We start from the raw sequence: 13303 nt of genomic DNA on the forward strand, positions 1-13303 counted from the left end.
ATGATGAATTGCCTGAGATGTTACCCTACTTTTCAGCAAACAATTTATACTGTTTCCTAGATGTTGGAAGAAACTACAAAGTTCCTCTCTCAAAGACAAAGACCTTTATTACTAATTGCATAGCAAGTTACATAACATGTGTCAGTTCCTCTTGTCTACTGTGATAGGGGTCATTCTTATTTTTTTTAATGTTTATTTATTTTTGAGAGAGAGAGAGCACGAGAAGGGAAGAGGTAGAGAGAGAGAGGAGGAGACACAGATTCTGAAGCAGGCTCCAGGCTCTGAGTTGTCAGCACAGAGCCCAACAAGGGGCTCAAATCCACGAACACGAGATCATGACCTAAGCCGAATTTGGACACCTTACAGACCAAGCCACTCAGGCACCCCAGGTATCATTCTTAGATGATCACAGTGACCCTGCTCTTCCTTGTATGAAAACCTCCTTTGACTCTTGGAAGAGATTATGAGTATTTTGAAATCTCATTCCTGTGGTTATGTTGTTATATGGCAAAAGGGAGACTATCTTGAGTGGGCCAAACATAATCAAGTGAGTCCTCTAAAAGCAAAGGGTTATCCTTGCCTGATTGCAGAATAGGAAGTCAGAGAGACATGCTCAGACTGGCCTGAAATAATGAAAACATGCTTGCAAGGAACTCAGGATGGCCTGTAGGAGCTGAAAGCAGTCCCTGGGAAACAGGTTGCAGCAAAACAGAGACCTCAGTCCCTATAGCTGTGTGGAAATTAATTCTATCAGCAACTAATGAGGTTGGAAGAGGCCTCTTAGCCTGAGATGAGAACCACACAGCTCTACTCAAAACTTATGTGTCAGTCCAATAAGAGTCTGAATACAGATTTGAATTATGAAATGCCAAACTTTTGACCTATAGAAACTATGACAGAATACATTTGTGTTGTCTTAAGCTCTAAGTTTCTGCTAATACCTCCCCAACAACCATCCATAATGGTGAAACAAGAGGCTGAAGTAGATGCTGAGCACTAGTGGGTTTGCGTCATGGCTGAGGAACTCAAACTTTACTAAGTTTAGTAAATAAACTTACTATAATAGGATACAAAGCAAGCAAATTTGCCCTTCACTACAGAGGGACAAACTCCATAGGCCAAGGCACTTTCAAATAAATACACTCTTAGAAAGGTAGTCTGGAACAAAAACAGTTAACACTTCTGCTTACAAGATGTGAATAAACATGAATGACTTATCTCTCAACAGATGTGATCCCTGTGATCCCTCCTAGGGAACATAGTGATAAGATGGGTTCTCTGGTCAAAAGTTTAATTTTAATATCTACTATATAATTGGAATTTTTCTTCCTTCTCTATCGTACTTGGTGTTGCAGTGGCACAAAGTTAATTGATCGGTGACTACTAGTTTAGTGTGCTTATTAAGAACATGCTTATTGGTAAAGAATCCAAGAATGTACGAAACTTGTTTATTTGTTTTTGTTATTTTAAATCTGTCATTGATTTATCATATCTTGATTATCTCAGGGCAACTTTTAATGAATGCTGTTTATCAAAGAATAAACATAGATGTCATCTATATGTCAAAAGATAATTTCAACATATTTCAATTTATGGAATTATATAACATGTCTTATCAAAATAATATTTTCCTGAACACTACAAAAGACTACTGACAGAAAATATGTATTATACAATTTATCAGGTAAATTTGTATATGTAATTTGATATTAAACAGAATTTTAAGTTTTTATGTTTTATAGCTTGATTATATAGAAAGTACTGACTTGACCATAAATCATTTTTTTTCTACAGAGAATAGAGAAAAACATAAGTAAAAGTTTTAACTTTCATGCTTCATGAAATTCCATAGTTATGATTTAACTTTAAGTCATTGGGGCACTCTTTTTTGTATAAGTTTAATTATATGATTTCTCAATTCATCTATTTTTAAGAACACCTTTAATGAGTACATGGCCTTGATAATGAAATTCAACATGTCACAGAAATAATGACATTTTCAAAACTGAACCATAAAGGGAACGCTTTGGGTTTTACAGAGAATAAAGTGTTCATTCCTACTGCAATCAAACTTATTTCTTCCAGATTTCCTCTGAAGTTCTTATCTTGGAAGATTCTGAGAAAATAGGTAAACTATAAGGAAAATCAATGGAGGGAAAATACTCTAAATCAGAATATTAGAAATATTTTATTTAAAATTTCAAAACAAGGGCACCTGGGTGGCTCAGTTGTTAAGCATCTAAGTCTTAATTTCAATTCAGGTCATGACCTCACAGTTCATGGGATCCCCCTCTCTGTTATTAGCTCAGAGTCAACTTGGGATTCTCTAGCTCCCTCTCTCTGCCCCTCCCCTCCTCAAAATAAACAAACAAATAAAATAAAATAAAATAAAATAAAATAAAATAAAATTTCAAAACATACATATGTTATATAATTTGTTCTGAAGTTTTGAAGAAAAACAAAAATGTTTGAATATGTCTATTTCATTAGGATCAAAATGAAATTTAATTGGTATTCTTCTGTAAAAAAATATGTTATTTATTATGTTTACATTTGTAAATATATATGCATTTATATGTAATTATATATATAACCCTAATGCTTAATATATAAGATATTAAAATTAATATACAATATGTTGTCAGTTATTATCTTTGATTTTAAGTGAATTTTATTACTTTGAGATTGGTTTATATATTCGTAACTTTTATATGGATATTTTTGTTACTAAAAATGTACATGTTATTTTGTCAGTTAGTGATTCCTTCAGCTAAAACAGAGAGAGAGAGAGAGAGAGAGAGAAAGAAAGAAAGAAAAAGAGAATCATTAACAGGTTTTAAATGATAGGGTTTTAGAGAAGCCTTTGTTAGTATCTTCCAGAAATTACTAAAAATAACCACAGATTGCTGACTCCTTCTTCCATGATCAAGAAAATTACAGGGAAAATACATCAAGACCTGGAGTAAACTGTTAGATAGTATCTGGGATGAAAAGGTACTATTTTGAAATGCATATGCGAATTTGGTGGCAGATCATGGCTGTAGGATGATAAAAAAAAAAATAAATTTCTGTGTTTTGTTTTTTTTTTTCCCTAGATTTCTCTTGCTTTGGGACAGTAAATGCCTGCTTTCATGCTGCTGAAGATATCATGTAAGTAAAATCAGGTCATGCAGAAACACCACAGGATTGAGGACATGAGAGAAACAGGGGGAAAAAGTTGACCAGCCTTAAGAAGTCACTTTTCTATCTAAATTCTAATTCCAGTGTTTGTGGATTGCAGTCAATGAGTGCTTTCTAACTGTCACCTGGGAGAATGCTGAATAGAGGTAGAGGATAAATCTCTGAAATGAGGAGATGTATAATGGAATGAAGGATGATTTTATGGTGATTTGGATCTTAATACAAGAGATGACTCAACTTCTTATTTATTAAACCTAATTTGGATATTCAGCCCATTTCCTGTGTACTTTTTATTCAATTTTTTTTTCAACATTTATTTTTGGGACAGAGAGAGACAGAGCATGAACGGGGGAGGGGCAGAGAGAGAGGGAGACACAGAATCGGAAACAGGCTCCAGGCTCTGAGCCATCAGCCCAGAGTCTGACGCGGGGCTCGAACTCACGGACCGTGAGATCGTTACCTGGCTGAAGTCGGACGCTTAACCGACTGCACCACCCAGGCGCCACCTGTGTACTTTTTAGTACAAAAGTACCCATAACACACAAATGATTTTCACATGTCAGAATATCAAGACACATGAAGAGAACCAATTATCTTCAAAGAAAAACAAGAACTGTACTATGAATTCTGTCAGAAGCTGGCTGCCACAAAAGAGAGAAAAATAATTAAATATAAGCCTATTAATCACACTAAATTAAAACACTGACAAGAGAATCATTATGTAATAAAACTTTAAGAGGAATCCACATGGAAATGTTATGTTTACAAATGTGATTGCTGAAGTACAGAAAATAATAGATTGGATAAATAATATAATGAATACAGCTGAGAAATAAAAAAATACTGAAATTGTAGCTCAGATACAGAGGCACTCCCAAAAATGTAGAAAAAAAGGATAAAGAAACAATAAACATATAATAAAAATTAATAAAAATAAATACAGTGTATGAAGGATAAGAGAGAAATGCTGTGATCTCTTTACCACAAACCTAATGACACAAATCTCAGAAAGAGAAAAGTTTAAAGGAACAGAGAAAAGACTTAAACAAAAAAGATATGTTTTTATAGAATGTAAGAAGGATGAACAACCTCAGGATAAAGAAGCCTACAGACTACTAAGGGGAAAGAAGCAAACTTAAATATATTATAGGGAAAAAAGCAAATTTAAATATATTATAGAGACATTTAAGAATATAAAATAGGAACATAATAAAAAAAAAAAAGTTTCATTGTTCCTGGTGGCTCAGTTAGTTAAGTGCCCGACTTCAGCTCAGGTCATGATCTCACAGTTAGTGGGTCCCAGCCCCCTGTAGGGCTCTGTGCTGACAGCTCAGAGCCTAGAGACTGCTTCAGATTCTGTGTTTCCCTATCTCTCTGCTCCTCCACCTCTCAAGTTCTGTCTCTCTCTAGCTCAAAAGTAAATAAACATTAAAGAAATGAAAAAAAAAATAAAGTCTCCAAAAAGAGATTATACACGCAAGTGAGTCAGGGTCAACTTGGCATTAGATATTTTTTCTCTTCTTTCTTTTCTTCTTTTTATTTCTTCTTCTTCTTCTTCTTCTTCTTCTTCTTCTTCTTATTATTATTATTATTAATTTTATTTTTTTTGAGAAAGCCAGCGATCATGAGTGGGAGGAAGGGCATAGAGAAAGGGAGACAGTCTCAAGCCGACTCCATGCTGTCATCACAGAGCCTAATATGGGGCTCAAACTCAGGAATAGTGAAATCATGACCTGACACAAAATCAAGAGTCAGATGCTTAACTGACTGAGCCACCCAGGCACCCTGGCATTTGAGTGTTCAATAGCAAGATTTAAGAACCTATTCTGAAGAATACAGTATTATTTTCAACAAGATAACACTGTGTCTATAATTTTATAGCCAAACAAATTAAGCAAATATAAGGCCATTCTATAAACAAGATCATGAACATTAGGTCAGATTTAACATACAAACATGTAGAAAATAACTAACTTGAATGTAAACTAAAAAACAAACAAACAAAAATTATTAAAAAAAAAAAGAAAGAAAATACCTTTGGAGAAAGTAAATAAAAGAAGGAACAAATGCTGGAGATATCAAAGAGATAGTGAGGGATGGTTGACCAAATACTTTGCAATTAGAAGTGATATGTAAGAATAGATAATATTTAAGATTTAAAAAAAATGATTTACACACACACACACATCTAGAATTAAAATTCAGCATAAAAAATGGTGGGGAATAATTAGTGAGAATATCCTAAAACTCTTCTCTTTTTAGTAAATAAGTGGTATGGACATCGACTATGAAATACATATATAAATGATTAGAAAATAAAAATAAAACTTATACAGATTTTTTCATTAACTTTTTGGAGTATTTTCAAATAACTTCTATTACAACAAATGTAAATGTACCAAATTGCCTTCTAAGATTTGATTTAAATAATGTCTGTTGTTCTTTATAAGAGACATCTATAAAGACTAAGTAGTCAAGGAAGTTGAATGTGAAAGTATGATATAAAAATATTAGGCTAATAACAGTGAACAAAAAAATCTGTGGTTTAGATATATTAAGATTATATAGACTTTAAAAATCAGTATTAGGAATAAATAGGGTTATTATATCATGATCAAATTTTTAATACATCAAAAGTAGATAGCAATTACAAATATGTTGCAACAGAATAGATTCATCATGCATTAAATAAAATTGATAAAATTAGAGTAAAAACTAGTAAGTCTACTAAACAAGACATTTTAATTCATATCAGCCATTTATGGATAGGTAGAATAGGAAAGGTAGAGACAAAAACCAAACAAATAGAAATGTAAAAATAATCTGAACATACAAGGAGAAATATAGAATTTTGCAACCAACAATCAGAAAGTAAGATTCTTGTCAAATACATTTGTAAAATGTACACAATTTTGTATGTATTAGGCATTAATTATCAAATAGGTATCATGGTGCATGGTTGGGGCTACTGAAGTTTATGTGTTTGTAAGTATATTTGTGCATATTTTATAATCACATATATATTTTATTTTTCCTAACTTATTCGGACCTCATATTTAATAAATATATTTAATAATATACAAATATATTTATAATAGTTGTTTACATTTTAATGGTGATTATTTTTAGTAGCCTGCTCAATTGTTATGTTTTTATGTTTAATATTTTTTCACTCTTTATGTTGGTATATTGTTGTAGTTGCTGATTTTTGTCTATTTTAAATGGTTAAAGATTTGGTACCAGATACGTTAATAAATCAAAATGTTGTAATTACATAGAAATTTAAATACATTAAGGAGATTAGCAAAAATTTCAAAGAAATAAAAGAATATAGAAAATAAGCTAGGAGGAAGTAATATAGCAAAATATCAGCTATATTAGCAATATATGGGGAAAGTAAATACAGAAATAAATCCAAAATTCATTTGCAGCATTGAAAGCAAATGAAAGACACTCTCCTGTGTATCTAACTGGAACACTTACTGTAGTTTTGTTTGTTTGTTGTTTTGTTTTGTTTTTTATGGTACAAAACCAATGGAGCTGAATTATGTGTCCAAAATTGAGGTGGAAAGCTGACAAGAAAATACCAATGATACTATTTAACTCAATCTGCATTGCAGATACATAAATAACTATGAAAACAAGCATTTTCATAGTTTACATTGCTTCCATATCAATTTAGGTGATAGATTTAAAATATAAAGTATCTAAGTATGAGTTTTGTGACCAGTGTAGTTATTTAGAATAGTTTATGCAAAGAAAATTTCAAGAATGAGCCTCTGTCAGTCTATTTTCCTGCTCAGTCACTTAAATTAGGTTACTACAACATAGCATTATTCTCATCACTATGACCAAAACATCTTATTTCAACCATCTTTCTAACGCTTCCTGTATGTAGTCAGAAGCTCTCCAGAAATGAAGCTTTTTTTTCCTTGGTTATAGAAATCAAAGCACCAGCAAAAAATATTTTTGAAAATGTCTTTCTGTTTATTGTCAGCAAATAAATGATAGCTTGGCCCTACGAGAAAACTGAATTCTGCTAACAATCTGAAGGAAGAAACAATTCCTTTTTTTTTTCTTTGTCAAAAAAATATTTTTATAGTAATAACACAATGCTTTTGTCCCTGAATAACCAGCATTATTCTAAAGATTTATTTCCTAGTGACATAGGAGGGCGAAAACAATAATGAGATGATTGACATCCATCCGTAAGGGGCAACAGCTATCAGTAAGTAAAGTAAGATCTTCTACAAGGCCATAAGTGCATTGAATTAATTCCTTAGCTCAAAAATTAATTACTACAGGTACTAACATGTACAAAATAATGAAGTACTTATCCATTTATTTTATTTTTTATTTTTTAAGCTTTTAATGTTTATTTATTTTTGAAAGAAATAGAAACAGAGTATGAACAGGGGTGGGAAAGAGAGAAGGGAAAGACAGAATCCTAAGCAGGCTGGAGGCTCTGAGCCATCAGCACAGAGCCTGACGCAGGGCTCAAATCCATAAACCACAAGATCATGACCTGAGATGTCTGACATTTAAGGGACTGAGCCTCCCAGGTGCCCCAGTACTTATCTGTTTAATTGAATTGCTTTTTTCACATTAGCTTTAAATCCTTAGCTGAATTCTCAAAACAAAACTTAATATTTTAAAAAACTTTAGAAAGAGGTTTGGGTGTTTAGAAAAGGTTATGGATCTTTCCATTGTTATTATAAAATACTATTTAATATTTATCTAAGATTTATATTATTTTTATATTGTTCAAATCTCTTATCAAGTTTTTTTATTTTTTTACATTCATTTATTTATTTTTGAGAGACAGAGACAGAGCACAAGTGGGGATGGGCAGAGAGAGGAGACACAGAATCAGAAGCAGGCTCCAGGCTGTCAGCACAGAACCCAACGCAGGGCTCAAACTCACAAACCGGAAGATCATGATCTGAGCTGAAGTCGGATGCTCAACTGACTGAGCCACCCAGGCGCCCCTCAACTTATTAGTACAGCTGGATACAAGGGCAAAAACAAAGGATATAACACACAATCCAAGGAGTTCTTTTTAGATTCAGTTTCTGGAACTTGTAAAAACAAGTGCTGAATAAAATAATAGGCATTAATATTCGTAAATAGTTCTATTTTAGTTAACAATTGTTTTTCATTTGAGTTACTTTCACAGTTATTTGAATACTCCAGAGAAATTTCATGATCTTTATTCCCCTGAATAACAATATTTAGAAGTACTGTTACAGTAACTACAAATTGTTACATTTTGTTAATATAGTGATGTTGGATATCAACAAGTTCAACCTGAATTATAAGAAAACTAGTAAGTTTATGAATAAAATTGAATTTTAAAGTAGGTGTTTTAAATAAACTTTAATTTTATAATTTTCAGACAGGCTTATGGTCAAGAAAGTGGTAAGACACATTCAGTAATAAGAATCATGTATACTTTAATGAATGGCTTCACTTTCTAAGAACACTATGAGTTTTCTGTGCTTCTTTTATGATATATGAAAGGATATTGTTTTGTTGTAGATAGAACTGATGAATAGCATTGCAAGAAAGTTCTAAAAATATTTAAAATGAGCATCGGATAAATCAGTTAACATATCATTTTAAGAAAGGTTATGCTATTTAGGGGCGCCTGGGTGGCTCAGTTGGTTAGGCATCCTACTTCAGCTCAGGTCATGATCTCATGGTTTGTGAGTTTGAGCCCCGAGTTGGGCTCTGTGCTGACAGTTGCTGACAGTGAGGAGCCTAGAGCCTGCTTCGGATTCTGTCGTCTCCCTCTCTCTCTGTCCCTCCCCTCTTCGTTCTCTCTCTCTCTCTCTCTCTCTCTCTCTCTCTCAAAAACAAAACAAATCAAAACAAAATACTTAAAAAAAAAGTTTTGCCATTTGGAGTTTGCAGTTCAGTTTTTTGCTTTCTATGCTGTGACACATCAGTCATTTTGACACTTAACTGCCCCATGATCCAGAGAAATTCTTTCATCCCTTTCTTTATTTTCTTGTATTAATGACTCTAAGATCCCAAGTCTCCTATTTCTTGCTTACTCTCTTATTTTTGAGGAGTGCATGTTCTTTTCATTAAACATGCACTTCAGGGACACCCGGGTGGATCAGTTAAGCCTCTGACTCAGTTTTGGCTGAGGTCATGATCTCACAGTTGTGAGTTCGAGCCCAACGTCGAGCTCTGTGCTGACAGTGCAGAGCCTGCTTGGGATTCTCTCTCTCTCTCTCTCTCTCTCTCTCTCTCTCTCTCTCTCTCTGTCTGCTCTTTCCCTGCTTGCACTCTCTGTCTCTCTCTCAAAATAAATAAACAAAAAATGCACTATATTCCACATACTTTATATATACTAAATCTTGTAATCCTTTAAACCTTATGAGATAGGTAGGTTTAATTATTATTGATAATCATTCCTATTTTACAGATAGGGAAAATGAGGATTATAAAGTGGACACAACTTGTTCAGGTTCCCATAGTAAAAAACTGGCAGGGCCAATTTCTAATGCAGGCAGAGAGCGTCCTGAGGTACACTTTAAACCCATATGAAAATCTGCCCCTAATTTTGTTGGAAGGCTCTGTTTCATATATCAAAATTACTTCATGCCATTATCTGAACTGTCCATATTATTATTATTCCAGTTGAATCTGTCTAATGGTAGAATTAGTGTTCTCGCATTTAGTTGATAATTCACATTTTGGGGTAAAGTTCTGGGTTTGTGGATATTTCAGAAGGAAATATGAAAACAAAAAGTATACTGGGATCAGAGGGATGATTTTTTGATCCATAAAGGAAAAATATATTTATTTTATTTTTTTCTGAGTGAGTGCACATGTGAGCACAAGTAAGCAGGGAAGGGGAAGGGGGGGGAGAGAGAGAGAGAGAAAGAAAGAGAAAGAGAGAGAGGAAGAGAGAGAGAATCTTAAGCAGACTCCATGCCCAGTGTAGATCCCAAATGCAGGACTTGATCCCACGGACCTGGGATCATGACCTGAGCAGATCAAGAGTCAGATGCTTACCTGACTGTGCCACCCAGGAACCTCCAAAAAATATCTTTTTAAATAACTTTTATAACTCCTATATTTATGTATCTTGTATAATTTTTGTTGTGGGAATTGTTTGAACCTACTTAAAATTTAAAAAAAGATTATAGGGAAATTACAGGTAAATTAATACTTTTAAATATACCAATGCAAGAGTGTTTCTTCTGGTAATGGGACTGTACAGGTTTGTTCAAACTTTCAGTTGAGAATAATTAGAAGAGCATAGAAAGATCATATCCTTGAAGCGATTGAAGAACCACCAGGTTGATAAGAAGTTGCTGGGCTAAAGTTTAGGAAAGGACTAAGTAACTGAGTCTAGAATTGGTAGCTATTTCTCTAGAGACAACTGCTGATTCCAAATTGGTGGTGGAGGGTTTGGGAAACTGGGCAGAGAAGCAGAAAAACTTAGAGTAAATTAATTGGGATGGGGGTGAGGGAGTAGTGGTGTATTTGAATTACGCATATTGCTAAGAGGGGGCTCCAAATAGCATCTTGTAACCAATAATAGACTTCGATTTAAGTCCCAGAATGAAGTGTAAGCTACAACTACACTAGCAAGAGACAGAAAAGAACTTTAAATCATTTAACTTCCTAAATGTATTAAAGTGATATGATATATTAAATGCCCCTAGCACAGTTCTGGCAAGAATCAAAAAGGAAAAAATGAACAATATTCATAGATTCAAGTTTTCTGTGTACTATTTTTACATACAATTTTTGGCATACTTTGTGAGGGATTGGCATCTGTGATAATAGACTCTAATGTGGTCTTAATGATCTTTGCCTGATGGACTTCATCACCTTTTATAAGCACATAAAAATAAAGCCCAAGGTAATAAGAAAGCCTGAATGATTTACCAGCATAGATAAAATGAGCCAGTTTTAGATGTATACAGTCTAACACTTATGTAATCAGAGGAAAGAAGAATATACCAATGGTGTCAGCTTCTATGATTCTAAGAATCTCACCAACTAAAAACATGATGCCGAAACAAAATGGGCTAGATGACTACAACACAATTTGCTCTATTGCTGAGGAGGTGATTTTAGTCTGCAGCTAAGCAGCCATTTTCTTGAGGTCTAATCCACGGGGTCATGACAAAGGCATTCAGGAACGACTAAGATAAGCTGAAATTCAAACCTTTGTCTGTAAATATGCAGGCAAACTCTCTAGGGGACCATGGTAATATTATTCCTCTATAATGTCAAAATTAGATGTTTACACATGAGAAAGTATGATGTATTTTGGGACTATATAAAAATCAAAAACACTTCTGCACAGAAAGGAAACAGTCAACAAAATTAAAAGGCAACCTACTGAATGGGAGAAGGTATCTTCAAATGACATATCTGATAAAGGGTCAGTATACTAAATATATGAAGAACTGATACAACTCAACACCCAAAAAGCAATACAATTTAAAAATGGGCAGAGGACATGAACAGACATTTCTCCAAAGAAGATATCCAGATGGCCAACAGATACATGAGAAGATGCTTAACATCACGCACCATCAGGGAAATACATATCAAAACCACAATGAGAGATCACCTCACACCTGTCAGAATAGCTTAAAAAAAAAAAAAAACCCACAAGAAACAAATGTTGGTGAGGATGTGGAGAAAAGAAAAACCTCTTTCATTATTGCAAAGTGGTGCAGCCACTGTGGAAAATAGTATTGAGCTTCCTCAAAAATTTAAAATAAAACATTACAAATAAAACTGCCCTATGAGCGAGTAATCACATTACTGGGTATTTATCCCAAAATTACAAAAAACTAATTCAAAGGGATATATGCACCCTTATAGTCGTAGCAGCATTTTTTACAATAGCCAAATTATGGAAGCAGACCAAATATCCATCAATAGATGAATGAGTAAAGAAAATGTGGTATGTATATTCACCCGTAAAAAAAAAAAAAAAAAAAAAAAAAAAAAAAAAAAAAAAAAAAGAATGAAATATTGCCATTTGCAACATGAATAGAGCTAGGGGGTATAATGCTAAGCAAAATAAATCAGTGAAAGACAAACACCATGGTATCATTCATATGTTGTATATAAGAAACAAATAAACAAAGGAAAAAACACAGAGAAAAAAAAAAACAGAAAGAGATTCTGAATTACAGAGAACTGATGGAGGAGGGTTGAGGGGAGGGGTGAAATAGGTGATGAGGATTAAGGAGTGCACTTGTCCTGATGAGCGCTGGATGATATATGGAATTGTTGAATCATTTTACTGTACATCTGAAACCAATATAACACTGTATGTTCACTGTATAGGAATTAAAGTTAAAAAAATATAAATTTTAAAAAGAAAATGCTGCATTTATTTTACTTGTTCTTTTCTTTAAAAAAAGAATTAAAAAATTGTAGAGGATTTCTACTTCTAGTAAAGATGAAGTACTTTATATAGGACTAAACATCTGTATATAACACTTATAAACTTAGGATTAAAATATTAACAATAACTAAGCAAGAAAATTGGGAAAAAACTAAAAGTGGACACTCAGAAGAGAAAGATCTGGGTAATTTTCTCATTCTTAAAGCTTTTCACCTGAGGGTAGACCTCAGCTTGTGTTACGTGAAGAAACTAAGAGTACTTCGGTCTTACTGATTGACAGAAAGAGGTCAGAGTTTTGAGTGATCTCAGCAAGAAAGGAAATCCAGTGAAGGAGAGGTTCTGAATAAATAAACTACTCAAATCACTGATTGACCCTTGAAATACGAAGGTGAAGGACAAAGTCCATCAAGAAGCACAGCTGAGACCTCTCCTAATCTCGTCTCCATCTTTCAGACTTTTCAACTTCTTCCTTTGCTGTTTTTAATAACTTGGCATTTTCTGTATAACTTTATACCACGCAGCACAACCTAACTTCCTTAATTCCCTAGAGTTAATGAACAAAGGCTGTGGGTAGAATAGATCCTACTAAATATTTAGTGCAGGGAAGCAGAATATAGTTCAGACTATTATAGGAAAATTATTTGTGTTACTTAAACACTTGCTTTAAGTAGTTTCTTATTGGCCATTTTTTTTTCATCTAAGTCATTCATTTACTTCCTTTTATACTTTCTG

General features: G+C 33.4%; 1 long non-coding RNA gene across 1 annotated transcript in view; it reads right to left on the bottom strand.

Moving 5' to 3' along the window:
* LOC147579988 (uncharacterized) overlaps nucleotides 1-13303 on the bottom strand; it is a 154370-nt gene that overhangs the window by 111996 nt on the left and 29071 nt on the right. The window lies entirely within an intron of this gene.

The sequence above is a fragment of the Puma concolor genome, chromosome B3 (genome assembly GCF_028749965.1).
Source record: "Puma concolor isolate L17-30 chromosome B3, mPumCon1.1.hap2, whole genome shotgun sequence".
NCBI classification, from domain to species: Eukaryota; Metazoa; Chordata; class Mammalia; order Carnivora; family Felidae; genus Puma; species Puma concolor.